Raw genomic sequence first — 24918 nt, forward strand, 5'->3', positions numbered from 1 at the left:
CATGTTTCTATTTTGCCGAACCTCGCAATTCTCCATAATTAACACAATTTGATTAAAACAGCTGTTGCTGCTGAGAACGCAACACAAACCGGTGGTGCAAATGCTCTTTTCAAGATGCTCCTCCTTGATCACAACAAATGATACACCAAGACTATACTTTCAGGGATCATTTCTATAGTTCTTTACTTGAGAAATGTGTTTCGACAGTGTTAGGTCTCGCTATCCGTGATGACGATTGAAGATATTCCTTTCAGAGCATGAATCTGGTGGCTAGGAATGACTTTGTTCATTTTCCTTCCACCTTTGATGACTGTTCTTTGTTCTTCAATGGGACATTGATGAAGGGATTATGTTCTGAGTGGATGTTGATCATGTAAAAAAAAAAATCCTAAATCCTTATTGTAATTAACAGAAAGCCTATGAAGCTAAAACTATCAGTCCTAAGACACCATCAAAAATCCATTTTTCATTTATCTGACTTTCATATATCTGCATGTCCAGCGCTTGTGTAGCTTGTGAGCGTCATAGAGCAAAACATGTTGCACGTGCATGTTCGGTAGAGTGTGAGCTTTTCATAGATAGCTTTTAATAGTTTGTAATTCAAACCATTCTGACTATACAGATGTTTTTGTAAAAACAAGACCAGGGCTTCTTCAGGATCCGCCTTTGTCTCACAAACACCGCTCTGTCTCAGCCCTCGTTGATCACACAGACTAACTATTGGTACCACTGGATGCAGAAGACAAAGACAAATCCGATGGTACAACCCATGCGTCTATAGCTCAAACACACAATGTTTAAAAGGGGGTAGAATTCCTAAATCATGCCAGCCAAACAGTGGGTGTCATTGGGTTAATTGGGGGGAAAAATAACCGGCTTTGAAACATGGATGGCTGTATACCAACATTAGGTCATATATCACCTGTTGGCAACCAGCATCGTTGGCCATATTTCTATTTTGCCGAACCTCGCAATTCTCCATAATTAACACAATTTGATTAAAACAGCTGTTGCTGCTGAGAACGCAACACAAACCGGTGGTGCAAATGCTCTTTTCAAGATGCTCCTCCTTGATCACAACAAATGATACACCAAGACTATACTTTCAGGGATCATTTCTATAGTTCTTTACTTGAGAAATGTGTTTCGACAGTGTTAGGTCTCGCTATCCATGATGACGATTGAAGATATTCCTTTCAGAGCATGAATCTGGTGGCTAGGAATGACTTTGTTCATTTTCCTTCCACCTTTGATGACTGTTCTTTGTTCTTCAATGGGACATTGATGAAGGGATTATGTTCTGAGTGGATGTTGATCATGTAAAAAAAAAATCCTAAATCCTTATTGTAATTAACAGAAAGCCTATGAAGCTAAAACTATCAGTCCTAAGACACCATCAAAAATCCATTTTTCATTTATCTGACTTTCATATATCTGCATGTCCAGCGCTTGTGTAGCTTGTGAGCGTCATAGAGCAAAACATGTTGCACGTGCATGTTCGGTAGAGTGTGAGCTTTTCATAGATAGCTTTTAATAGTTTGTAATTCAAACCATTCTGACTATACAGATGTTTTTGTAAAAACAAGACCAGGGCCTCTTCAGGATCCACCTTTGTCTCACAAACACCGCTCTGTCTCAGCCCTCGTTGATCACACAGACTAACTATTGGTACCACTGGATGCAGAAGACAAAGACAAATCCGATGGTACAACCCATGCGTCTATAGCTCAAACACACAATGTTTAAAAGGGGGTAGAATTCCTAAATCATGCCAGCCAAACAGTGGGTGTCATTGGGTTAATTGGGGGGAAAAATAACCGGCTTTGAAACATGGATGGCTGTATACCAACATTAGGTCATATATCACCTGTTGGCAACCAGCATCGTTGGCCATGTTTCTATTTTGCCGAACCTCGCAATTCTCCATAATTAACACAATTTGATTAAAACAGCTGTTGCTGCTGAGAACGCAACACAAACCGGTGGTGCAAATGCTCTTTTCAAGATGCTCCTCCTTGATCACAACAAATGATACACCAAGACTATACTTTCAGGGATCATTTCTATAGTTCTTTACTTGAGAAATGTGTTTCGACAGTGTTAGGTCTTGCTATCCATGATGACGATTTAAGATATTCCTTTCAGAGCATGAATCTGGTGGCTAGGAATGACTTTGTTCATTTTCCTTCCACCTTTGATGACTGTTCTTTGTTCTTCAATGGGACATGGATGAAGGGATTATGTTCTGAGTGGATGTTGATCATGTAAAAAAAAAAATCCTAAATCCTTATTGTAATTAACAGAAAGCCTATGAAGCTAAAACTATCAGTCCTAAGACACCATCAAAAATCCATTTTTTCATTATCTGACTTTCATATATCTGCATGTCCAGCGTACATATGTGATCTTGTGTAGCTTGTGAGCGTCATAGAGCAAAACATGTTGCACGTGCATGTTCGGTAGAGTGTGAGCTTTTCATAGATAGCTTTTAATAGTTTGTAATTCAAACCATTCTGACTATACAGATGTTTTTGTAAAAACAAGACCAGGGCCTCTTCAGGATCCACCTTTGTCTCACAAACACCGCTCTGTCTCAGCCCTCGTTGATCACACAGACTAACTCTTGGTACCACTGGATGCAGAAGACAAAGACAAATCCGATGGTACAACCCATGCGTCTATAGCTCAAACACACAATGTTTAAAAAGGGGGTAGAATTCCTAAATCATGCCAGCCAAACAGTGGGTGTCATTGGGTTAATTGGGGGAAAAATAACCGGCTTTGAAACATGGATGGCTGTATACCAACATTAGGTCATATATCACCTGTTGGCAACCAGCATCGTTGGCCATATTTCTATTTTGCCGAACCTCGCAATTCTCCATAATTAACACAATTTGATTAAAACAGCTGTTGCTGCTGAGAACGCAACACAAACCGGTGGTGCAAATGCTCTTTTCAAGATGCTCCTCCTTGATCACAACAAATGATACACCAAGACTATACTTTCAGGGATCATTTCTATAGTTCTTTACTTGAGAAATGTGTTTCGACAGTGTTAGGTCTCGCTATCCGTGATGACGATTTAAGATATTCCTTTCAGAGCATGAATCTGGTGGCTAGGAATGACTTTGTTCATTTTCCTTCCACCTTTGATGACTGTTCTTTGTTCTTCAATGGAACATGGATGAAGGGATTATGTTCTGAGTGGATGTTGATCATGTAAAAAAAAAATCCTAAATCCTTATTGTAATTAACAGAAAGCCTATGAAGCTAAAACTATCAGTCCTAAGACACCATCAAAAATCCATTTTTCATTTATCTGACTTTCATATATCTGCATGTCCAGCGCTTGTGTAGCTTGTGAGCGTCATAGAGCAAAACATGTTGCACGTGCATGTTCGGTAGAGTGTGAGCTTTTCATAGATAGCTTTTAATAGTTTGTAATTCAAACCATTCTGACTATACAGATGTTTTTGTAAAAACAAGACCAGGGCCTCTTCAGGATCCACCTTTGTCTCACAAACACCGCTCTGTCTCAGCCCTCGTTGATCACACAGACTAACTCTTGGTACCACTGGATGCAGAAGACAAAGACAAATCCGATGGTACAACCCATGCGTCTATAGCTCAAACACACAATGTTTAAAAGGGGGTAGAATTCCTAAATCATGCCAGCCAAACAGTGGGTGTCATTGGGTTAATTGGGGGGAAAAATAACCGGCTTTGAAACATGGATGGCTGTATACCAACATTAGGTCATATATCACCTGTTGGCAACCAGCATCGTTGGCCATATTTCTATTTTGCCGAACCTCGCAATTCTCCATAATTAACACAATTTGATTAAAACAGCTGTTGCTGCTGAGAACGCAACACAAACCGGTGGTGCAAATGCTCTTTTCAAGATGCTCCTCCTTGATCACAACAAATGATACACCAAGACTATACTTTCAGGGATCATTTCTATAGTTCTTTACTTGAGAAATGTGTTTCGACAGTGTTAGGTCTCGCTATCCATGATGACGATTGAAGATATTCCTTTCAGAGCATGAATCTGGTGGCTAGGAATGACTTTGTTCATTTTCCTTCCACCTTTGATGACTGTTCTTTGTTCTTCAATGGAACATGGATGAAGGGATTATGTTCTGAGTGGATGTTGATCATGTAAAAAAAAAAATCCTAAATCCTTATTGTAATTAACAGAAAGCCTATGAAGCTAAAACTATCAGTCCTAAGACACCATCAAAAATCCATTTTTCATTTATCTGACTTTCATATATCTGCATGTCCAGCGCTTGTGTAGCTTGTGAGCGTCATAGAGCAAAACATGTTGCACGTGCATGTTCGGTAGAGTGTGAGCTTTTCATAGATAGCTTTTAATAGTTTGTAATTCAAACCATTCTGACTATACAGATGTTTTTGTAAAAACAAGACCAGGGCCTCTTCAGGATCCACCTTTGTCTCACAAACACCGCTCTGTCTCAGCCCTCGTTGATCACACAGACTAACTCTTGGTACCACTGGATGCAGAAGACAAAGACAAATCCGATGGTACAACCCATGCGTCTATAGCTCAAACACACAATGTTTAAAAGGGGGTAGAATTCCTAAATCATGCCAGCCAAACAGTGGGTGTCATTGGGTTAATTGGGGGAAAAATAACCGGCTTTGAAACATGGATGGCTGTATACCAACATTAGGTCATATATCACCTGTTGGCAACCAGCATCGTTGGCCATATTTCTATTTTGCCGAACCTCGCAATTCTCCATAATTAACACAATTTGATTAAAACAGCTGTTGCTGCTGAGAACGCAACACAAACCGGTGGTGCAAATGCTCTTTTCAAGATGCTCCTCCTTGATCACAACAAATGATACACCAAGACTATACTTTCAGGGATCATTTCTATAGTTCTTTACTTGAGAAATGTGTTTCGACAGTGTTAGGTCTCGCTATCCGTGATGACGATTGAAGATATTCCTTTCAGAGCATGAATCTGGTGGCTAGGAATGACTTTGTTCATTTTCCTTCCACCTTTGATGACTGTTCTTTGTTCTTCAATGGAACATGGATGAAGGGATTATGTTCTGAGTGGATGTTGATCATGTAAAAAAAAAATCCTAAATCCTTATTGTAATTAACAGAAAGCCTATGAAGCTAAAACTATCAGTCCTAAGACACCATCAAAAATCCATTTTTCATTTATCTGACTTTCATATATCTGCATGTCCAGCGCTTGTGTAGCTTGTGAGCGTCATAGAGCAAAACATGTTGCACGTGCATGTTCGGTAGAGTGTGAGCTTTTCATAGATAGCTTTTAATAGTTTGTAATTCAAACCATTCTGACTATACAGATGTTTTTGTAAAAACAAGACCAGGGCCTCTTCAGGATCCACCTTTGTCTCACAAACACCGCTCTGTCTCAGCCCTCGTTGATCACACAGACTAACTATTGGTACCACTGGATGCAGAAGACAAAGACAAATCCGATGGTACAACCCATGCGTCTATAGCTCAAACACACAATGTTTAAAAGGGGGTAGAATTCCTAAATCATGCCAGCCAAACAGTGGGTGTCATTGGGTTAATTGGGGGAAAAATAACCGGCTTTGAAACATGGATGGCTGTATACCAACATTAGGTCATATATCACCTGTTGGCAACCAGCATCGTTGGCCATATTTCTATTTTGCCGAACCTCGCAATTCTCCATAATTAACACAATTTGATTAAAACAGCTGTTGCTGCTGAGAACGCAACACAAACCGGTGGTGCAAATGCTCTTTTCAAGATGCTCCTCCTTGATCACAACAAATGATACACCAAGACTATACTTTCAGGGATCATTTCTATAGTTCTTTACTTGAGAAATGTGTTTCGACAGTGTTAGGTCTTGCTATCCATGATGACGATTTAAGATATTCCTTTCAGAGCATGAATCTGGTGGCTAGGAATGACTTTGTTCATTTTCCTTCCACCTTTGATGACTGTTCTTTGTTCTTCAATGGGACATGGATGAAGGGATTATGTTCTGAGTGGATGTTGATCATGTAAAAAAAAAAATCCTAAATCCTTAATGTAATTAACAGAAAGCCTATGAAGCTAAAACTATCAGTCCTAAGACACCATCAAAAATCCATTTTTTCATTTATCTGACTTTCATATATCTGCATGTCCAGCGCTTATGTGTAGCTTCTCAATGAACTGTTTTACCATTTTCCTTTCAGGACAACCAGGGTTACAAGTAGAAAACAACACTATTTGACATAAACAGTTGCATTCATGAGTTTTATTGACAAATGTCAATAAACATAATAAAGTCTGCCAAAGCAAAAACCTGATCAAAATGAATTTACATGAATGCTGTAAGCACAGAAATACTTTGCTCAGTGGGAAATGAGTATCCAACTAGTCAGTGACAACTCTGTGGAGTTTGCAGTTTGTGACAGAAACTATGTGAGCTTATTAAAGTATTACAGACACTATGTACAGGGTTTTCCTTTGGTCTTCTATGTAGAAGAACCCTTACCTTCTAACAACCCTTGTGTAGCTTGTGAGCGTCATAGAGCAAAACATGTTGCACGTGCATGTTCGGTAGAGTGTGAGCTTTTCATAGATAGCTTTTAATAGTTTGTAATTCAAACCATTCTGACTATACAGATGTTTTTGTAAAAACAAGACCAGGGCTTCTTCAGGATCCGCCTTTGTCTCACAAACACCGCTCTGTCTCAGCCCTCGTTGATCACACAGACTAACTATTGGTACCACTGGATGCAGAAGACAAAGACAAATCCGATGGTACAACCCATGCGTCTATAGCTCAAACACACAATGTTTAAAAAGGGGGTAGAATTCCTAAATCATGCCAGCCAAACAGTGGGTGTCATTGGGTTAATTGGGGGAAAAAAATAACCGGCTTTGAAACATGGATGGCTGTATACCAACATTAGGTCATATATCACCTGTTGGCAACCAGCATCGTTGGCCATGTTTCTATTTTGCCGAACCTCGCAATTCTCCATAATTAACACAATTTGATTAAAACAGCTGTTGCTGCTGAGAACGCAACACAAACCGGTGGTGCAAATGCTCTTTTCAAGATGCTCCTCCTTGATCACAACAAATGATACACCAAGACTATACTTTCAGGGATCATTTCTATAGTTCTTTACTTGAGAAATGTGTTTCGACTGTGTTAGGTCTTGCTATCCATGATGACGATTTAAGATATTCCTTTCAGAGCATGAATCTGGTGGCTAGGAATGACTTTGTTCATTTTCCTTCCACCTTTGATGACTGTTCTTTGTTCTTCAATGGAACATGGATGAAGGGATTATGTTCTGAGTGGATGTTGATCATGTAAAAAAAAAAATATCCTAAATCCTTATTGTAATTAACAGAAAGCCTATGAAGCTAAAACTATCAGTCCTGAGACACCATCAAAAATCCATTTTTCATTTATCAGACTTTCATATATCTGCATGTCCAGCGCTTATATTTAGCTTCTCAATGAACTGTTTTACCATTTTCCTTTCAGGACAACCAGGGTTACAAGTAGAAAACAACACTATTTGACATAAACAGTTGCATTCATGAGTTTCATTGACAAATGTCAATAAACATAATAAAGTCTGCCAAAGGAAAAACCTGATCAAAATGAATTTACATGAATGCTGTAAGCACAGAAATACTTTGCTCAGTGGGAAATGAGTATCCAACTAGTCAGTGACAACTCTGTGGAGTTTGGAGTTTTTGACAGAAACTATGTGAGCTTATTAAAGTATTACAGACACTATGTACAGGGTTTTCCTTTGGTCTTCTATGTAGAAGAACCCCTTACCTTCTAACAACCCTTGTGTAGCTTGTGAGCGTCATAGAGCAAAACATGTTGCACGTGCATGTTCGGTAGAGTGTGAGCTTTTCATAGATAGCTTTTAATAGTTTGTAATTCAAACCATTCTGACTATACAGATGTTTTTGTAAAAACAAGACCAGGGCCTCTTCAGGATCCGCCTTTGTCTCACAAACACCGCTCTGTCTCAGCCCTCGTTGATCACACAGACTAACTATTGGTACCACTGGATGCAGAAGACAAAGACAAATCCGATGGTACAACCCATGCGTCTATAGCTCAAACACACAATGTTTAAAAAGGGGGTAGAATTCCTAAATCATGCCAGCCAAACAGTGGGTGTCATTGGGTTAATTGGGGGAAAAATAACCGGCTTTGAAACATGGATGGCTGTATACCAACATTAGGTCATATATCACCTGTTGGCAACCAGCATCGTTGGCCATATTTCTATTTTGCCGAACCTCGCAATTCTCCATAATTAACACAATTTGATTAAAACAGCTGTTGCTGCTGAGAACGCAACACAAACCGGTGGTGCAAATGCTCTTTTCAAGATGCTCCTCCTTGATCACAACAAATGATACACCAAGACTATACTTTCAGGGATCATTTCTATAGTTCTTTACTTGAGAAATGTGTTTCGACAGTGTTAGGTCTCGCTATCCGTGATGACGATTGAAGATATTCCTTTCAGAGCATGAATCTGGTGGCTAGGAATGACTTTGTTCATTTTCCTTCCACCTTTGATGACTGTTCTTTGTTCTTCAATGGGACATTGATGAAGGGATTATGTTCTGAGTGGATGTTGATCATGTAAAAAAAAAATCCTAAATCCTTATTGTAATTAACAGAAAGCCTATGAAGCTAAAACTATCAGTCCTAAGACACCATCAAAAATCCATTTTTCAGTTATCTGACTTTCATATATCTGCATGTCCAGCGCTTGTGTAGCTTGTGAGCGTCATAGAGCAAAACATGTTGCACGTGCATGTTCGGTAGAGTGTGAGCTTTTCATAGATAGCTTTTAATAGTTTGTAATTCAAACCATTCTGACTATACAGATGTTTTTGTAAAAACAAGACCAGGGCTTCTTCAGGATCCGCCTTTGTCTCACAAACACCGCTCTGTCTCAGCCCTCGTTGATCACACAGACTAACTATTGGTACCACTGGATGCAGAAGACAAAGACAAATCCGATGGTACAACCCATGCGTCTATAGCTCAAACACACAATGTTTAAAAGGGGGTAGAATTCCTAAATCATGCCAGCCAAACAGTGGGTGTCATTGGGTTAATTGGGGGAAAAAATAACCGGCTTTGAAACATGGATGGCTGTATACCAACATTAGGTCATATATCACCTGTTGGCAACCAGCATCGTTGGCCATGTTTCTATTTTGCCGAACCTCGCAATTCTCCATAATTAACACAATTTGATTAAAACAGCTGTTGCTGCTGAGAACGCAACACAAACCGGTGGTGCAAATGCTCTTTTCAAGATGCTCCTCCTTGATCACAACAAATGATACACCAAGACTATACTTTCAGGGATCATTTCTATAGTTCTTTACTTGAGAAATGTGTTTCGACTGTGTTAGGTCTCGCTATCCATGATGACGATTTAAGATATTCCTTTCAGAGCATGAATCTGGTGGCTAGGAATGACTTTGTTCATTTTCCTTCCACCTTTGATGACTGTTCTTTGTTCTTCAATGGAACATGGATGAAGGGATTATGTTCTGAGTGGATGTTGATCATGTAAAAAAAAAATATCCTAAATCCTTAATGTAATTAACAGAAAGCCTATGAAGCTAAAACTATCAGTCCTAAGACACCATCAAAAATCATTTTTTCAGTTATTTGACTTTCATATATCTGCATGTCCAGCGCTTATATTTAGCTTCTCAATGAACTGTTTTACCATTTTCCTTTCAGGACAACCAGGGTTACAAGTAGAAAACAACACTATTTGACATAAACAGTTGCATTCATGAGTTTTATTGACAAATGTCAATAAACATAATAAAGTCTGCCAAAGCAAAAACCTGATCAAAATGAATTTACATGAATGCTGTAAGCACAGAAATACTTTGCTCAGTGGGAAATGAGTATCCAACTAGTCAGTGACAACTCTGTGGAGTTTGGAGTTTGTGACAGAAACTATGTGAGCTTATTAAAGTATTACAGACACTATGTACAGGGTTTTCCTTTGGTCTTCTATGTAGAAGAACCCTTACCTTCTAACAACCCTTGTGTAGCTTGTGAGCGTCTGTCACGGTTTACTATGCCAGAACCCAGAAGCAGACCAGGACAAGGTACTTAGAGAAAAAGGTGAGTGTTTATTAATTGACTCCCGAGTGAGGCTGAATAATCCAGGGACAGAGCGGGTGGCGTGGATGGGTTGTTGAGGGTGCAGTGGTAGGTCCAGACATGGCTCGGCAGCCGCCGACCATCAGGCAGAGGTTGGGTGAAGGTTCGGGTGAGAGACTGCAGACAGAACAAAACGGAGGTGAGTACACAGCAAATCAACAAGGTGCAAAACAACAAAAACTAACGCTAGAACTCAAGGCTGATACGCTGACAAACATACTGTTCATGGCTACCCATCCGCAGGAACTGGATGTTCGGCCAGAGCCTAAGAAGGGTGATGATCAGGACCAGGTGTGCAGATTGCTGATGGGATGCAGGTGCGGAAAACAAGAGCGCTCCCCGGAGCGTTCCCGAACCCTCGGGAAACTGGAGCTTACGAACAGGAACACTCGTCACCAGACAGGACCCGACTCAGACAGCCGGGATCGTTACAGCGTCATAGAGCAAAACATGTTGCACGTGCATGTTCGGTAGAGTGTGAGCTTTTCATAGATAGCTTTTAATAGTTTGTAATTCAAACCATTCTGACTATACAGATGTTTTTGTAAAAACAAGACCAGGGCTTCTTCAGGATCCGCATTTGTCTCACAAACACCGCTCTGTCTCAGCCCTCGTTGATCACACAGACTAACTATTGGTACCACTGGATGCAGAAGACAAAGACAAATCCGATGGTACAACCCATGCGTCTATAGCTCAAACACACAATGTTTAAAAGGGGGTAGAATTCCTAAATCATGCCAGCCAAACAGTGGGTGTCATTGGGTTAATTGGGGGAAAAATAACCGGCTTTGAAACATGGATGGCTGTATACCAACATTAGGTCATATATCACCTGTTGGCAACCAGCATCGTTGGCCATATTTCTATTTTGCCGAACCTCGCAATTCTCCATAATTAACACAATTTGATTAAAACAGCTGTTGCTGCTGAGAACGCAACACAAACCGGTGGTGCAAATGCTCTTTTCAAGATGCTCCTCCTTGATCACAACAAATGATACACCAAGACTATACTTTCAGGGATCATTTCTATAGTTCTTTACTTGAGAAATGTGTTTCGACAGTGTTAGGTCTCGCTATCCGTGATGACGATTGAAGATATTCCTTTCAGAGCATGAATCTGGTGGCTAGGAATGACTTTGTTCATTTTCCTTCCACCTTTGATGACTGTTCTTTGTTCTTCAATGGGACATGGATGAAGGGATTATGTTCTGAGTGGATGTTGATCATGTAAAAAAAAATATCCTAAATCCTTATTGTAATTAACAGAAAGCCTATGAAGCTAAAACTATCAGTCCTAAGACACCATCAAAAATCAATTTTTTCAGTTATTTGACTTTCATATATCTGCATGTCCAGCGCTTATATTTAGCTTCTCAATGAACTGTTTTACCATTTTCCTTTCAGGACAACCAGGGTTACAAGTAGAAAACAACACTATTTGACATAAACAGTTGCATTCATGAGTTTTATTGACAAATGTCAATAAACATAATAAAGTCTGCCAAAGCAAAAACCTGATCAAAATGAATTTACATGAATGCTGTAAGCACAGAAATACTTTGCTCAGTGGGAAATGAGTATCCAACTAGTCAGTGACAACTCTGTGGAGTTTGGAGTTTGTGACAGAAACTATGTGAGCTTATTAAAGTATTACAGACACTATGTACAGGGTTTTCCTTTGGTCTTCTATGTAGAAGAACCCCTTACCTTCTAACAACCCTTGTGTAGCTTGTGAGCGTCATAGAGCAAAACATGTTGCACGTGCATGTTCGGTAGAGTGTGAGCTTTTCATAGATAGCTTTTAATAGTTTGTAATTCAAACCATTCTGACTATACAGATGTTTTTGTAAAAACAAGACCAGGGCCTCTTCAGGATCCGCCTTTGTCTCACAAACACCGCTCTGTCTCAGCCCTCGTTGATCACACAGACTAACTATTGGTACCACTGGATGCAGAAGACAAAGACAAATCCGATGGTACAACCCATGCGTCTATAGCTCAAACACACAATGTTTAAAAGGGGGTAGAATTCCTAAATCATGCCAGCCAAACAGTGGGTGTCATTGGGTTAATTGGGGGAAAAAATAACCGGCTTTGAAACATGGATGGCTGTATACCAACATTAGGTCATATATCACCTGTTGGCAACCAGCATCGTTGGCCATATTTCTATTTTGCCGAACCTCGCAATTCTCCATAATTAACACAATTTGATTAAAACAGCTGTTGCTGCTGAGAACGCAACACAAACCGGTGGTGCAAATGCTCTTTTCAAGATGCTCCTCCTTGATCACAACAAATGATACACCAAGACTATACTTTCAGGGATCATTTCTATAGTTCTTTACTTGAGAAATGTGTTTCGACAGTGTTAGGTCTCGCTATCCATGATGACGATTTAAGATATTCCTTTCAGAGCATGAATCTGGTGGCTAGGAATGACTTTGTTCATTTTCCTTCCACCTTTGATGACTGTTCTTTGTTCTTCAATGGGACATGGATGAAGGGATTATGTTCTGAGTGGATGTTGATCATGTAAAAAAAAAAATCCTAAATCCTTATTGTAATTAACAGAAAGCCTATGAAGCTAAAACTATCAGTCCTAAGACACCATCAAAAATCCATTTTTTCATTTATCTGACTTTCATATATCTGCATGTCCAGCGTTAATGAATAGAAATGGTAAAAACAAAGAACCCACTTCTCAACCCTTGTGTAGCTTGTGAGCGTCATAGAGCAAAACATGTTGCACGTGCATGTTCGGTAGAGTGTGAGCTTTTCATAGATAGCTTTTAATAGTTTGTAATTCAAACCATTCTGACTATACAGATGTTTTTGTAAAAACAAGACCAGGGCCTCTTCAGGATCCGCCTTTGTCTCACAAACACCGCTCTGTCTCAGCCCTCGTTGATCACACAGACTAACTATTGGTACCACTGGATGCAGAAGACAAAGACAAATCCGATGGTACAACCCATGCGTCTATAGCTCAAACACACAATGTTTAAAAGGGGGTAGAATTCCTAAATCATGCCAGCCAAACAGTGGGTGTCATTGGGTTAATTGGGGGAAAAAATAACCGGCTTTGAAACATGGATGGCTGTATACCAACATTAGGTCATATATCACCTGTTGGCAACCAGCATCGTTGGCCATATTTCTATTTTGCCGAACCTCGCAATTCTCCATAATTAACACAATTTGATTAAAACAGCTGTTGCTGCTGAGAACGCAACACAAACCGGTGGTGCAAATGCTCTTTTCAAGATGCTCCTCCTTGATCACAACAAATGATACACCAAGACTATACTTTCAGGGATCATTTCTATAGTTCTTTACTTGAGAAATGTGTTTCGACAGTGTTAGGTCTCGCTATCCATGATGACGATTTAAGATATTCCTTTCAGAGCATGAATCTGGTGGCTAGGAATGACTTTGTTCATTTTCCTTCCACCTTTGATGACTGTTCTTTGTTCTTCAATGGAACATGGATGAAGGGATTATGTTCTGAGTGGATGTTGATCATGTAAAAAAAAAATATCCTAAATCCTTATTGTAATTAACAGAAAGCCTATGAAGCTAAAACTATCAGTCCTAAGACACCATCAAAAATCCATTTTTTCATTTATTTGACTTTCATATATCTGCATGTCCAGCGCTTATGTGTAGCTTCTCAATGAACTGTTTTACCATTTTCCTTTCAGGACAACCAGGGTTACAAGTAGAAAACAACACTATTTGACATAAACAGTTGCATTCATGAGTTTCATTGACAAATGTCAATAAACATAATAAAGTCTGCCAAAGCAAAAACCTGATCAAAATGAATTTACATGAATGCTGTAAGCACAGAAATACTTTGCTCAGTGGGAAATGAGTATCCAACTAGTCAGTGACAACTCTGTGGAGTTTGGAGTTTGTGACAGAAACTATGTGAGCTTATTAAAGTATTACAGACACTATGTACAGGGTTTTCCTTTGGTCTTCTATGTAGAAGAACCCCTTACCTTCTAACAACCCTTGTGTAGCTTGTGAGCGTCATAGAGCAAAACATGTTGCACGTGCATGTTCGGTAGAGTGTGAGCTTTTCATAGATAGCTTTTAATAGTTTGTAATTCAAACCATTCTGACTATACAGATGTTTTTGTAAAAACAAGACCAGGGCCTCTTCAGGATCCGCCTTTGTCTCACAAACACCGCTCTGTCTCAGCCCTCGTTGATCACACAGACTAACTCTTGGTACCACTGGATGCAGAAGACAAAGACAAATCCGATGGTACAACCCATGCGTCTATAGCTCAAACACACAATGTTTAAAAGGGGGTAGAATTCCTAAATCATGCCAGCCAAACAGTGGGTGTCATTGGGTTAATTTGGGGAAAAATAACCGGCTTTGAAACATGGATGGCTGTATACCAACATTAGGTCATATATCACCTGTTGGCAACCAGCATCGTTGGCCATATTTCTATTTTGCCGAACCTCGCAATTCTCCATAATTAACACAATTTGATTAAAACAGCTGTTGCTGCTGAGAACGCAACACAAACCGGTGGTGCAAATGCTCTTTTCAAGATGCTCCTCCTTGATCACAACAAATGATACACCAAGACTATACTTTCAGGGATCATTTCTATAGTTCTTTACTTGAGAAATGTGTTTCGACAGTGTTAGGTCTCGCTATCCGTGATGACGATTGAAGATATTCCTTTCAGAGCATGAATCTGGTGGCTAGGAATGACTTTGTTCATTTTCCTTCCACCTTTGATGACTGTTCTTTGTTCTTCAATGGGACATTGATGAAGGGATTATGTTCTGAGTGGATGTTGATCATGTAAAAAAAAAAATCCTAAATCCTTATTGTAATTAACAGAAAGCCTATGAAGCTAAAACTATCAGTCCTAAGACACCATCAAAAATCCATTTTTCATTTATCTGACTTTCATATATCTGCATGTCCAGCGCTTGTGTAGCTTGTGAGCGTCATAGAGCAAAACATGTTGCACGTGCATGTTCGGTAGAGTGTGAGCTTTTCATAGATAGCTTTTAATAGTTTGTAATTCAAACCATTCTGACTATACAGATGTTTTTGTAAAAACAAGACCAGGGCCTCTTCAGGATCCACCTTTGTCTCACAAACACCGCTCTGTCTCAGCCCTCGTTGATCACACAGACTAACTATTGGTACCACTGGATGCAGAAGACAAAGACAAATCCGATGGTACAACCCATGCGTCTATAGCTCAAACACACAATGTTTAAAAGGGGGTAGAATTCCTAAATCATGCCAGCCAAACAGTGGGTGTCATTGGGTTAATTGGGGGAAAAAATAACCGGCTTTGAAACATGGATGGCTGTATACCAACATTAGGTCATATATCACCTGTTGGCAACCAGCATCGTTGGCCATATTTCTATTTTGCCGAACCTCGCAATTCTCCATAATTAACACAATTTGATTAAAACAGCTGTTGCTGCTGAGAACGCAACACAAACCGGTGGTGCAAATGCTCTTTTCAAGATGCTCCTCCTTGATCACAACAAATGATACACCAAGACTATACTTTCAGGGATCATTTCTATAGTTCTTTACTTGAGAAATGTGTTTCGACAGTGTTAGGTCTTGCTATCCATGATGACGATTTAAGATATTCCTTTCAGAGCATGAATCTGGTGGCTAGGAATGACTTTGTTCATTTTCCTTCCACCTTTGATGACTGTTCTTTGTTCTTCAATGGGACATGGATGAAGGGATTATGTTCTGAGTGGATGTTGATCATGTAAAAAAAAAATATCCTAAATCCTTATTGTAATTAACAGAAAGCCTATGAAGCTAAAACTATCAGTCCTAAGACACCATCAAAAAACCCATTTTTCATTTATCTGACTTTCATATATCTGCATGTCCAGCGCTTATATTTAGCTTCTCAATGAACTGTTTTACCATTTTCCTTTCAGGACAACCAGGGTTACAAGTAGAAAACAACACTATTTGACATAAACAGTTGCATTCATGAGTTTCATTGACAAATGTCAATAAACATAATAAAGTCTGCCAAAGCAAAAACCTGATCAAAATGAATTTACATGAATGCTGTAAGCACAGAAATACTTTGCTCAGTGGGAAATGAGTATCCAACTAGTCAGTGACAACTCTGTGGAGTTTGGAGTTTGTGACAGAAACTATGTGAGCTTATTAAAGTATTACAGACACTATGTACAGGGTTTTCCTTTGGTCTTCTATGTAGAAGAACCCCTTACCTTCTAACAACCCTTGTGTAGCTTGTGAGCGTCATAGAGCAAAACATGTTGCACGTGCATGTTCGGTAGAGTGTGAGCTTTTCATAGATAGCTTTTAATAGTTTGTAATTCAAACCATTCTGACTATACAGATGTTTTTGTAAAAACAAGACCAGGGCTTCTTCAGGATCCGCCTTTGTCTCACAAACACCGCTCTGTCTCAGCCCTCGTTGATCACACAGACTAACTATTGGTACCACTGGATGCAGAAGACAAAGACAAATCCGATGGTACAACCCATGCGTCTATAGCTCAAACACACAATGTTTAAAAGGGGGTAGAATTCCTAAATCATGCCAGCCAAACAGTGGGTGTCATTGGGTTAATTGGGGGGAAAAAATAACCGGCTTTGAAACATGGATGGCTGTATACCAACATTAGGTCATATATCACCTGTTGGCAACCAGCATCGTTGGCCATATTTCTATTTTGCCGAACCTCGCAATTCTCCATAATTAACACAATTTGATTAAAACAGCTGTTGCTGCTGAGAACGCAACACAAACCGGTGGTGCAAATGCTCTTTTCAAGATGCTCCTCCTTGATCACAACAAATGATACACCAAGACTATACTTTCAGGGATCATTTCTATAGTTCTTTACTTGAGAAATGTGTTTCGACAGTGTTAGGTCTCGCTATCCATGATGACGATTTAAGATATTCCTTTCAGAGCATGAATCTGGTGGCTAGGAATGACTTTGTTCATTTTCCTTCCACCTTTGATGACTGTTCTTTGTTCTTCAATGGGACATTGATGAAGGGATTATGTTCTGAGTGGATGTTGATCATGTAAAAAAAAAAATCCTAAATCCTTATTGTAATTAACAGAAAGCCTATGAAGCTAAAACTATCAGTCCTAAGACACCATCAAAAATCAATTTTTCATTTATCTGACTTTCATATATCTGCATGTCCAGCGCTTGTGTAGCTTGTGAGCGTCATAGAGCAAAACATGTTGCACGTGCATGTTCGGTAGAGTGTGAGCTTTTCATAGATAGCTTTTAATAGTTTGTAATTCAAACCATTCTGACTATACAGATGTTTTTGTAAAAACAAGACCAGGGCTTCTTCAGGATCCGCCTTTGTCTCACAAACACCGCTCTGTCTCAGCCCTCGTTGATCACACAGACTAACTATTGGTACCACTGGATGCAGAAGACAAAGACAAATCCGATGGTACAACCCATGCGTCTATAGCTCAAACACACAATGTTTAAAAAGGGGGTAGAATTCCTAAATCATGCCAGCCAAACAGTGGGTGTCATTGGGTTAATTGGGGGGAAAAATAACCGGCTTTGAAACATGGATGGCTGTATACCAACATTAGGTCATATATCACCTGTTGGCAACCAGCATCGTTGGCCATATTTCTATTTTGCCGAACCTCGCAATTCTCCATAATTAACACAATTTGATTAAAACAGCTGTTGCTGCTGAGAACGCAACACAAACCGGTGGTGCAAATGCTCTTTTCAAGATGCTCCTCCTTGATCACAACAAATGATACACCAAGACTATACTTTCAGGGATCATTTCTATAGTTCTTTACTTGAGAAATGTGTTTCGACAGTGTTAGGTCTCGCTATCCGTGATGACGATTGAAGATATTCCTTTCAGAGCATGAATCTGGTGGCTAGGAATGACTTTGTTCATTTTCCTTCCACCTTTGATGACTGTTCTTTGTTCTTCAATGGGACATTGATGAAGGGATTATGTTCTGAGTGGATGTTGATCATGAAAAAAAAAAATCCTAAATCCTTATTGTAATTAACAGAAAGCCTATGAAGCTAAAACTATCAGTCCTAAGACACCATCAAAAATCAATTTTTCATTTATCTGACTTTCATATATCTGCATGTCCAGCGCTTGTGTAGCTTGTGAGCGTCATAGAGCAAAACATGTTGCACGTGCATGTTCGGTAGAGTGTGAGCTTTTCATAGATAGCTTTTAATAGTTTGTAATTCAAACCATTCTGACTATACAGATGTTTTTGTAAAAACAAGACCAGGGCCTCTTCAGGATCCACCTTTGTCTCACAAACACCGCTCTGTCTCAGCCCTCGTTGATCACACAGACTAACTCTTGGTACCACTGGATGCAGAAGACAAAGACAAATCCGATGGTACAACCCATGCGTCTATAGCTCAAACACACAATGTTTAAAAAGGGGGTAGAATTCCTAAATCATGCCAGCCAAACAGTGGGTGTCATTGGGTTAATTGGGGGAAAAAATAACCGGCTTTGAAACATGGATGGCTGTATACCAACATTAGGTCATATATCACCTGTTGGCAACCAGCATCGTTGGCCATATTTCTATTTTGCCGAACCTCGCAATTCTCCATAATTAACACAATTTGATTAAAACAGCTGTTGCTGCTGAGAACGCAACACAAACCGGTGGTGCAAATGCTCTTTTCAAGATGCTCCTCCTTGATCACAACAAATGATACACCAAGACTATACTTTCAGGGATCATTTCTATAGTTCTTTACTTGAGAAATGTGTTTCGACAGTGTTAGGTCTCGCTATCCATGATGACGATTTAAGATATTCCTTTCAGAGCATGAATCTGGTGGCTAGGAATGACTTTGTTCATTTTCCTTCCACCTTTGATGACTGTTCTTTGTTCTTCAATGGGACATTGATGAAGGGATTATGTTCTGAGTGGATGTTGATCATGTAAAAAAAAAATTCCTAAATCCTTATTGTAATTAACAGAAAGCCTATGAAGCTAAAACTATCAGTCCTAAGACACCATCAAAAATCATTTTTTCAGTTATTTGACTTTCATATATCTGCATGTCCAGCGCTTATATTTAGCTTCTCAATGAACTGTTTTACCATTTTCCTTTCAGGACAACCAGGGTTACAAGTAGAAAACAACACTATTTGACATAAACAGTTGCATTCATGAGTTTTATTGACAAATGTCAATAAACATAATAAAGTCTGCCAAAGCAAAAACCTGATCAAAATGAATTTACATGAATGCTGTAAGCACAGAAATACTTTGCTCAGTGGGAAATGAGTATCCAACTAGTCAGTGACAACTCTGTGGAGTTTGGAGTTTGTGACAGAAAGCTATGTGAGCTTATTAAAGTATCTACAGACACTATGTACAGGGTTTTCCTTTGGTCTTCTATGTAGAAGAACCCTTACCTTCTAACAACCCTTGTGTAGCTTGTGAGCGTCATAGAGCAAAACATGTTGCACGTGCATGTTCGGTAGAGTGTGAGCTTTTCATAGATAGCTTTTAATAGTTTGTAATTCAAACCATTCTGACTATACAGATGTTTTTGTAAAAACAAGACCAGGGCTTCTTCAGGATCCGCCTTTGTCTCACAAACACCGCTCTGTCTCAGCCCTCGTTGATCACACAGACTAACTATTGGTACCACTGGATGCAGAAGACAAAGACAAATCCGATGGTACAACCCATGCGTCTATAGCTCAAACACACAATGTTTAAAAGGGGGGTAGAATTCCTAAATCATGCCAGCCAAACAGTGGGTGTCATTGGGTTAATTGGGGGAAAAATAACCGGCTTTGAAACATGGATGGCTGTATACCAACATTAGGTCATATATCACCTGTTGGCAACCAGCATCGTTGGCCATATTTCTATTTTGCCGAACCTCGCAATTCTCCATAATTAACACAATTTGATTAAAACAGCTGTTGCTGCTGAGAACGCAACACAAACCGGTGGTGCAAATGCTCTTTTCAAGATGCTCCTCCTTGATCACAACAAATGATACACCAAGACTATACTTTCAGGGATCATTTCTATAGTTCTTTACTTGAGAAATGTGTTTCGACAGTGTTAGGTCTCGCTATCCGTGATGACGATTGAAGATATTCCTTTCAGAGCATGAATCTGGTGGCTAGGAATGACTTTGTTCATTTTCCTTCCACCTTTGATGACTGTTCTTTGTTCTTCAATGGGACATTGATGAAGGGATTATGTTCTGAGTGGATGTTGATCATGTAAAAAAAAAAATCCTAAATCCTTATTGTAATTAACAGAAAGCCTATGAAGCTAAAACTATCAGTCCTAAGACACCATCAAAAATCCATTTTTCATTTATCTGACTTTCATATATCTGCATGTCCAGCGCTTGTGTAGCTTGTGAGCGTCATAGAGCAAAACATGTTGCACGTGCATGTTCGGTAGAGTGTGAGCTTTTCATAGATAGCTTTTAATAGTTTGTAATTCAAACCATTCTGACTATACAGATGTTTTTGTAAAAACAAGACCAGGGCCTCTTCAGGATCCACCTTTGTCTCACAAACACCGCTCTGTCTCAGCCCTCGTTGATCACACAGACTAACTCTTGGTACCACTGGATGCAGAAGACAAAGACAAATCCGATGGTACAACCCATGCGTCTATAGCTCAAACACACAATGTTTAAAAAGGGGGTAGAATTCCTAAATCATGCCAGCCAAACAGTGGGTGTCATTGGGTTAATTGGGGGAAAAATAACCGGCTTTGAAACATGGATGGCTGTATACCAACATTAGGTCATATATCACCTGTTGGCAACCAGCATCGTTGGCCATATTTCTATTTTGCCGAACCTCGCAATTCTCCATAATTAACACAATTTGATTAAAACAGCTGTTGCTGCTGAGAACGCAACACAAACCGGTGGTGCAAATGCTCTTTTCAAGATGCTCCTCCTTGATCACAACAAATGATACACCAAGACTATACTTTCAGGGATCATTTCTATAGTTCTTTACTTGAGAAATGTGTTTCGACAGTGTTAGGTCTCGCTATCCATGATGACGATTTAAGATATTCCTTTCAGAGCATGAATCTGGTGGCTAGGAATGACTTTGTTCATTTTCCTTCCACCTTTGATGACTGTTCTTTGTTCTTCAATGGGACATTGATGAAGGGATTATGTTCTGAGTGGATGTTGATCATGTAAAAAAAAAATCCTAAATCCTTATTGTAATTAACAGAAAGCCTATGAAGCTAAAACTATCAGTCCTAAGACACCATCAAAAATCCATTTTTCATTTATCTGACTTTCATATATCTGCATGTCCAGCGCTTGTGTAGCTTGTGAGCGTCATAGAGCAAAACATGTTGCACGTGCATGTTCGGTAGAGTGTGAGCTTTTCATAGATAGCTTTTAATAGTTTGTAATTCAAACCATTCTGACTATACAGATGTTTTTGTAAAAACAAGACCAGGGCCTCTTCAGGATCCACCTTTGTCTCACAAACACCGCTCTGTCTCAGCCCTCGTTGATCACACAGACTAACTATTGGTACCACTGGATGCAGAAGACAAAGACAAATCCGATGGTACAACCCATGCGTCTATAGCTCAAACACACAATGTTTAAAAGGGGGTAGAATTCCTAAATCATGCCAGCCAAACAGTGGGTGTCATTGGGTTAATTGGGGGAAAAAATAACCGGCTTTGAAACATGGATGGCTGTATACCAACATTAGGTCATATATCACCTGTTGGCAACCAGCATCGTTGGCCATATTTCTATTTTGCCGAACCTCGCAATTCTCCATAATTAACACAATTTGATTAAAACAGCTGTTGCTGCTGAGAACGCAACACAAACCGGTGGTGCAAATGCTCTTTTCAAGATGCTCCTCCTTGATCACAACAAATGATACACCAAGACTATACTTTCAGGGATCATTTCTATAGTTCTTTACTTGAGAAATGTGTTTCGACAGTGTTAGGTCTCGCTATCCATGATGACGATTTAAGATATTCCTTTCAGAGCATGAATCTGGTGGCTAGGAATGACTTTGTTCATTTTCCTTCCACCTTTGATGACTGTTCTTTGTTCTTCAATGGAACATGGATGAAGGGATTATGTTCTGAGTGGATGTTGATCATGTAAAAAAAAAATCCTAAATCCTTATTGTAATTAACAGAAAGCCTATGAAGCTAAAACTATCAGTCCTAAGACACCATCAAAAATCCATTTTTCATTTATCTGACTTTCATATATCTGCATGTCCAGCGTATTCTATAACTGTTAGGAAAGAAAAATGAAAAATATAAAATAAAAAAAAGCAAACAAAAAAAAAGATAAGTAGAAATGTAATAAAATAAAACCCTTGTGTAGCTTGTGAGCGTCATAGAGCAAAACATGTTGCACGTGCATGTTCGGTAGAGTGTGAGCTTTTCATAGATAGCTTTTAATAGTTTGTAATTCAAACCATTCTGACTATACAGATGTTTTTGTAAAAACAAGACCAGGGCCTCTTCAGGATCCGCCTTTGTCTCACAAACACCGCTCTGTCTCAGCCCTCGTTGATCACACAGACTAACTCTTGGTACCACTGGATGCAGAAGACAAAGACAAATCCGATGGTACAACCCATGCGTCTATAGCTCAAACACACAATGTTTAAAAGGGGGTAGAATTCCTAAATCATGCCAGCCAAACAGTGGGTGTCATTGGGTTAATTGGGGGAAAAAATAACCGGCTTTGAAACATGGATGGCTGTATACCAACATTAGGTCATATATCACCTGTTGGCAACCAGCATCGTTGGCCATATTTCTATTTTGCCGAACCTCGCAATTCTCCATAATTAACACAATTTGATTAAAACAGCTGTTGCTGCTGAGAACGCAACACAAACCGGTGGTGCAAATGCTCTTTTCAAGATGCTCCTCCTTGATCACAACAAATGATACACCAAGACTATACTTTCAGGGATCATTTCTATAGTTCTTTACTTGAGAAATGTGTTTCGACAGTGTTAGGTCTCGCTATCCATGATGACGATTTAAGATATTCCTTTCAGAGCATGAATCTGGTGGCTAGGAATGACTTTGTTCATTTTCCTTCCACCTTTGATGACTGTTCTTTGTTCTTCAATGGAACATTGATGAAGGGATTATGTTCTGAGTGGATGTTGATCATGTAAAAAAAAAAATCCTAAATCCTTATTGTAATTAACAGAAAGCCTATGAAGCTAAAACTATCAGTCCTAAGACACCATCAAAAATCCATTTTTCATTTATCTGACTTTCATATATCTGCATGTCCAGCGCTTATGTTTAGCTTCTCAATGAACTGTTTTACCATTTTCCTTTCAGGACAACCAGGGTTACAAGTAGAAAACAACACTATTTGACATAAACAGTTGCATTCATGAGTTTTATTGACAAATGTCAATAAACATAATAAAGTCTGCCAAAGCAAAAACCTGATCAAAATGAATTTACATGAATGCTGTAAGCACAGAAATACTTTGCTCAGTGGGAAATGAGTATCCAACTAGTCAGTGACAACTCTGTGGAGTTTGGAGTTTGTGACAGAAACTATGTGAGCTTATTAAAGTATTACAGACACTATGTACAGGGTTTTCCTTTGGTCTTCTATGTAGAAGAACCCCTTACCTTCTAACAACCCTTGTGTAGCTTGTGAGCGTCATAGAGCAAAACATGTTGCACGTGCATGTTCGGTAGAGTGTGAGCTTTTCATAGATAGCTTTTAATAGTTTGTAATTCAAACCATTCTGACTATACAGATGTTTTTGTAAAAACAAGACCAGGGCCTCTTCAGGATCCGCCTTTGTCTCACAAACACCGCTCTGTCTCAGCCCTCGTTGATCACACAGACTAACTCTTGGTACCACTGGATGCAGAAGACAAAGACAAATCCGATGGTACAACCCATGCGTCTATAGCTCAAACACACAATGTTTAAAAGGGGGTAGAATTCCTAAATCATGCCAGCCAAACAGTGGGTGTCATTGGGTTAATTGGGGGAAAAAATAACCGGCTTTGAAACATGGATGGCTGTATACCAACATTAGGTCATATATCACCTGTTGGCAACCAGCATCGTTGGCCATATTTCTATTTTGCCGAACCTCGCAATTCTCCATAATTAACACAATTTGATTAAAACAGCTGTTGCTGCTGAGAACGCAACACAAACCGGTGGTGCAAATGCTCTTTTCAAGATGCTCCTCCTTGATCACAACAAATGATACACCAAGACTATACTTTCAGGGATCATTTCTATAGTTCTTTACTTGAGAAATGTGTTTCGACAGTGTTAGGTCTCGCTATCCATGATGACGATTTAAGATATTCCTTTCAGAGCATGAATCTGGTGGCTAGGAATGACTTTGTTCATTTTCCTTCCACCTTTGATGACTGTTCTTTGTTCTTCAATGGGACATTGATGAAGGGATTATGTTCTGAGTGGATGTTGATCATGTAAAAAAAAAAATCCTAAATCCTTATTGTAATTAACAGAAAGCCTATGAAGCTAAAACTATCAGTCCTAAGACACCATCAAAAATCCATTTTTCATTTATCTGACTTTCATATATCTGCATGTCCAGCGCTTATATTTAGCTTCTCAATGAAC

The 24918-nt window shown here is 39.3% G+C and overlaps 23 non-coding genes across 23 annotated transcripts; all 23 read left to right on the plus strand.

The window, feature by feature from the left end:
• The first annotated feature begins 147 nt into the window (after positions 1-147).
• LOC123484865 lies at positions 148-363 on the plus strand. Its single transcript, XR_006658747.1, has one exon. It is a non-coding gene; the product is annotated as a small nucleolar RNA U3 (small nucleolar RNA).
• A 730-nt stretch (positions 364-1093) lies between these two features.
• On the plus strand, positions 1094-1309 carry LOC123484860. The gene has a single exon (XR_006658742.1). It is a non-coding gene; the product is annotated as a small nucleolar RNA U3 (small nucleolar RNA).
• Positions 1310-2038: 729 nt separating this feature from the next.
• Positions 2039-2254, plus strand: LOC123484857. Its single transcript, XR_006658739.1, has one exon. It is a non-coding gene; the product is annotated as a small nucleolar RNA U3 (small nucleolar RNA).
• Positions 2255-2996: 742 nt separating this feature from the next.
• LOC123484856 lies at positions 2997-3212 on the plus strand. The gene has a single exon (XR_006658738.1). It is a non-coding gene; the product is annotated as a small nucleolar RNA U3 (small nucleolar RNA).
• A 729-nt stretch (positions 3213-3941) lies between these two features.
• On the plus strand, positions 3942-4157 carry LOC123484849. The gene has a single exon (XR_006658731.1). It is a non-coding gene; the product is annotated as a small nucleolar RNA U3 (small nucleolar RNA).
• Positions 4158-4886: 729 nt separating this feature from the next.
• LOC123484862 lies at positions 4887-5102 on the plus strand. The gene has a single exon (XR_006658744.1). It is a non-coding gene; the product is annotated as a small nucleolar RNA U3 (small nucleolar RNA).
• A 728-nt stretch (positions 5103-5830) lies between these two features.
• LOC123484858 lies at positions 5831-6046 on the plus strand. Its single transcript, XR_006658740.1, has one exon. It is a non-coding gene; the product is annotated as a small nucleolar RNA U3 (small nucleolar RNA).
• Positions 6047-7139: 1093 nt separating this feature from the next.
• Positions 7140-7355, plus strand: LOC123484861. The gene has a single exon (XR_006658743.1). It is a non-coding gene; the product is annotated as a small nucleolar RNA U3 (small nucleolar RNA).
• A 1093-nt stretch (positions 7356-8448) lies between these two features.
• LOC123484866 lies at positions 8449-8664 on the plus strand. The gene has a single exon (XR_006658748.1). It is a non-coding gene; the product is annotated as a small nucleolar RNA U3 (small nucleolar RNA).
• Positions 8665-9393: 729 nt separating this feature from the next.
• Positions 9394-9609, plus strand: LOC123484848. The gene has a single exon (XR_006658730.1). It is a non-coding gene; the product is annotated as a small nucleolar RNA U3 (small nucleolar RNA).
• Positions 9610-11237: 1628 nt separating this feature from the next.
• On the plus strand, positions 11238-11453 carry LOC123484864. Its single transcript, XR_006658746.1, has one exon. It is a non-coding gene; the product is annotated as a small nucleolar RNA U3 (small nucleolar RNA).
• Positions 11454-12545: 1092 nt separating this feature from the next.
• On the plus strand, positions 12546-12761 carry LOC123484842. The gene has a single exon (XR_006658724.1). It is a non-coding gene; the product is annotated as a small nucleolar RNA U3 (small nucleolar RNA).
• Positions 12762-13536: 775 nt separating this feature from the next.
• On the plus strand, positions 13537-13752 carry LOC123484841. The gene has a single exon (XR_006658723.1). It is a non-coding gene; the product is annotated as a small nucleolar RNA U3 (small nucleolar RNA).
• A 1092-nt stretch (positions 13753-14844) lies between these two features.
• LOC123484867 lies at positions 14845-15060 on the plus strand. The gene has a single exon (XR_006658749.1). It is a non-coding gene; the product is annotated as a small nucleolar RNA U3 (small nucleolar RNA).
• A 730-nt stretch (positions 15061-15790) lies between these two features.
• Positions 15791-16006, plus strand: LOC123484859. The gene has a single exon (XR_006658741.1). It is a non-coding gene; the product is annotated as a small nucleolar RNA U3 (small nucleolar RNA).
• Positions 16007-17100: 1094 nt separating this feature from the next.
• On the plus strand, positions 17101-17316 carry LOC123484850. The gene has a single exon (XR_006658732.1). It is a non-coding gene; the product is annotated as a small nucleolar RNA U3 (small nucleolar RNA).
• Positions 17317-18047: 731 nt separating this feature from the next.
• Positions 18048-18263, plus strand: LOC123484868. The gene has a single exon (XR_006658750.1). It is a non-coding gene; the product is annotated as a small nucleolar RNA U3 (small nucleolar RNA).
• A 730-nt stretch (positions 18264-18993) lies between these two features.
• On the plus strand, positions 18994-19209 carry LOC123484851. The gene has a single exon (XR_006658733.1). It is a non-coding gene; the product is annotated as a small nucleolar RNA U3 (small nucleolar RNA).
• Positions 19210-20301: 1092 nt separating this feature from the next.
• On the plus strand, positions 20302-20517 carry LOC123484869. The gene has a single exon (XR_006658751.1). It is a non-coding gene; the product is annotated as a small nucleolar RNA U3 (small nucleolar RNA).
• A 730-nt stretch (positions 20518-21247) lies between these two features.
• Positions 21248-21463, plus strand: LOC123484853. The gene has a single exon (XR_006658735.1). It is a non-coding gene; the product is annotated as a small nucleolar RNA U3 (small nucleolar RNA).
• A 729-nt stretch (positions 21464-22192) lies between these two features.
• On the plus strand, positions 22193-22408 carry LOC123484852. Its single transcript, XR_006658734.1, has one exon. It is a non-coding gene; the product is annotated as a small nucleolar RNA U3 (small nucleolar RNA).
• Positions 22409-23231: 823 nt separating this feature from the next.
• Positions 23232-23447, plus strand: LOC123484846. Its single transcript, XR_006658728.1, has one exon. It is a non-coding gene; the product is annotated as a small nucleolar RNA U3 (small nucleolar RNA).
• Positions 23448-24538: 1091 nt separating this feature from the next.
• On the plus strand, positions 24539-24754 carry LOC123484854. Its single transcript, XR_006658736.1, has one exon. It is a non-coding gene; the product is annotated as a small nucleolar RNA U3 (small nucleolar RNA).
• Positions 24755-24918: the final 164 nt, after the last annotated feature.

This window comes from Coregonus clupeaformis, unplaced genomic scaffold (assembly GCF_020615455.1).
Source record: "Coregonus clupeaformis isolate EN_2021a unplaced genomic scaffold, ASM2061545v1 scaf0480, whole genome shotgun sequence".
Lineage (NCBI taxonomy): Eukaryota > Metazoa > Chordata > Actinopteri > Salmoniformes > Salmonidae > Coregonus > Coregonus clupeaformis.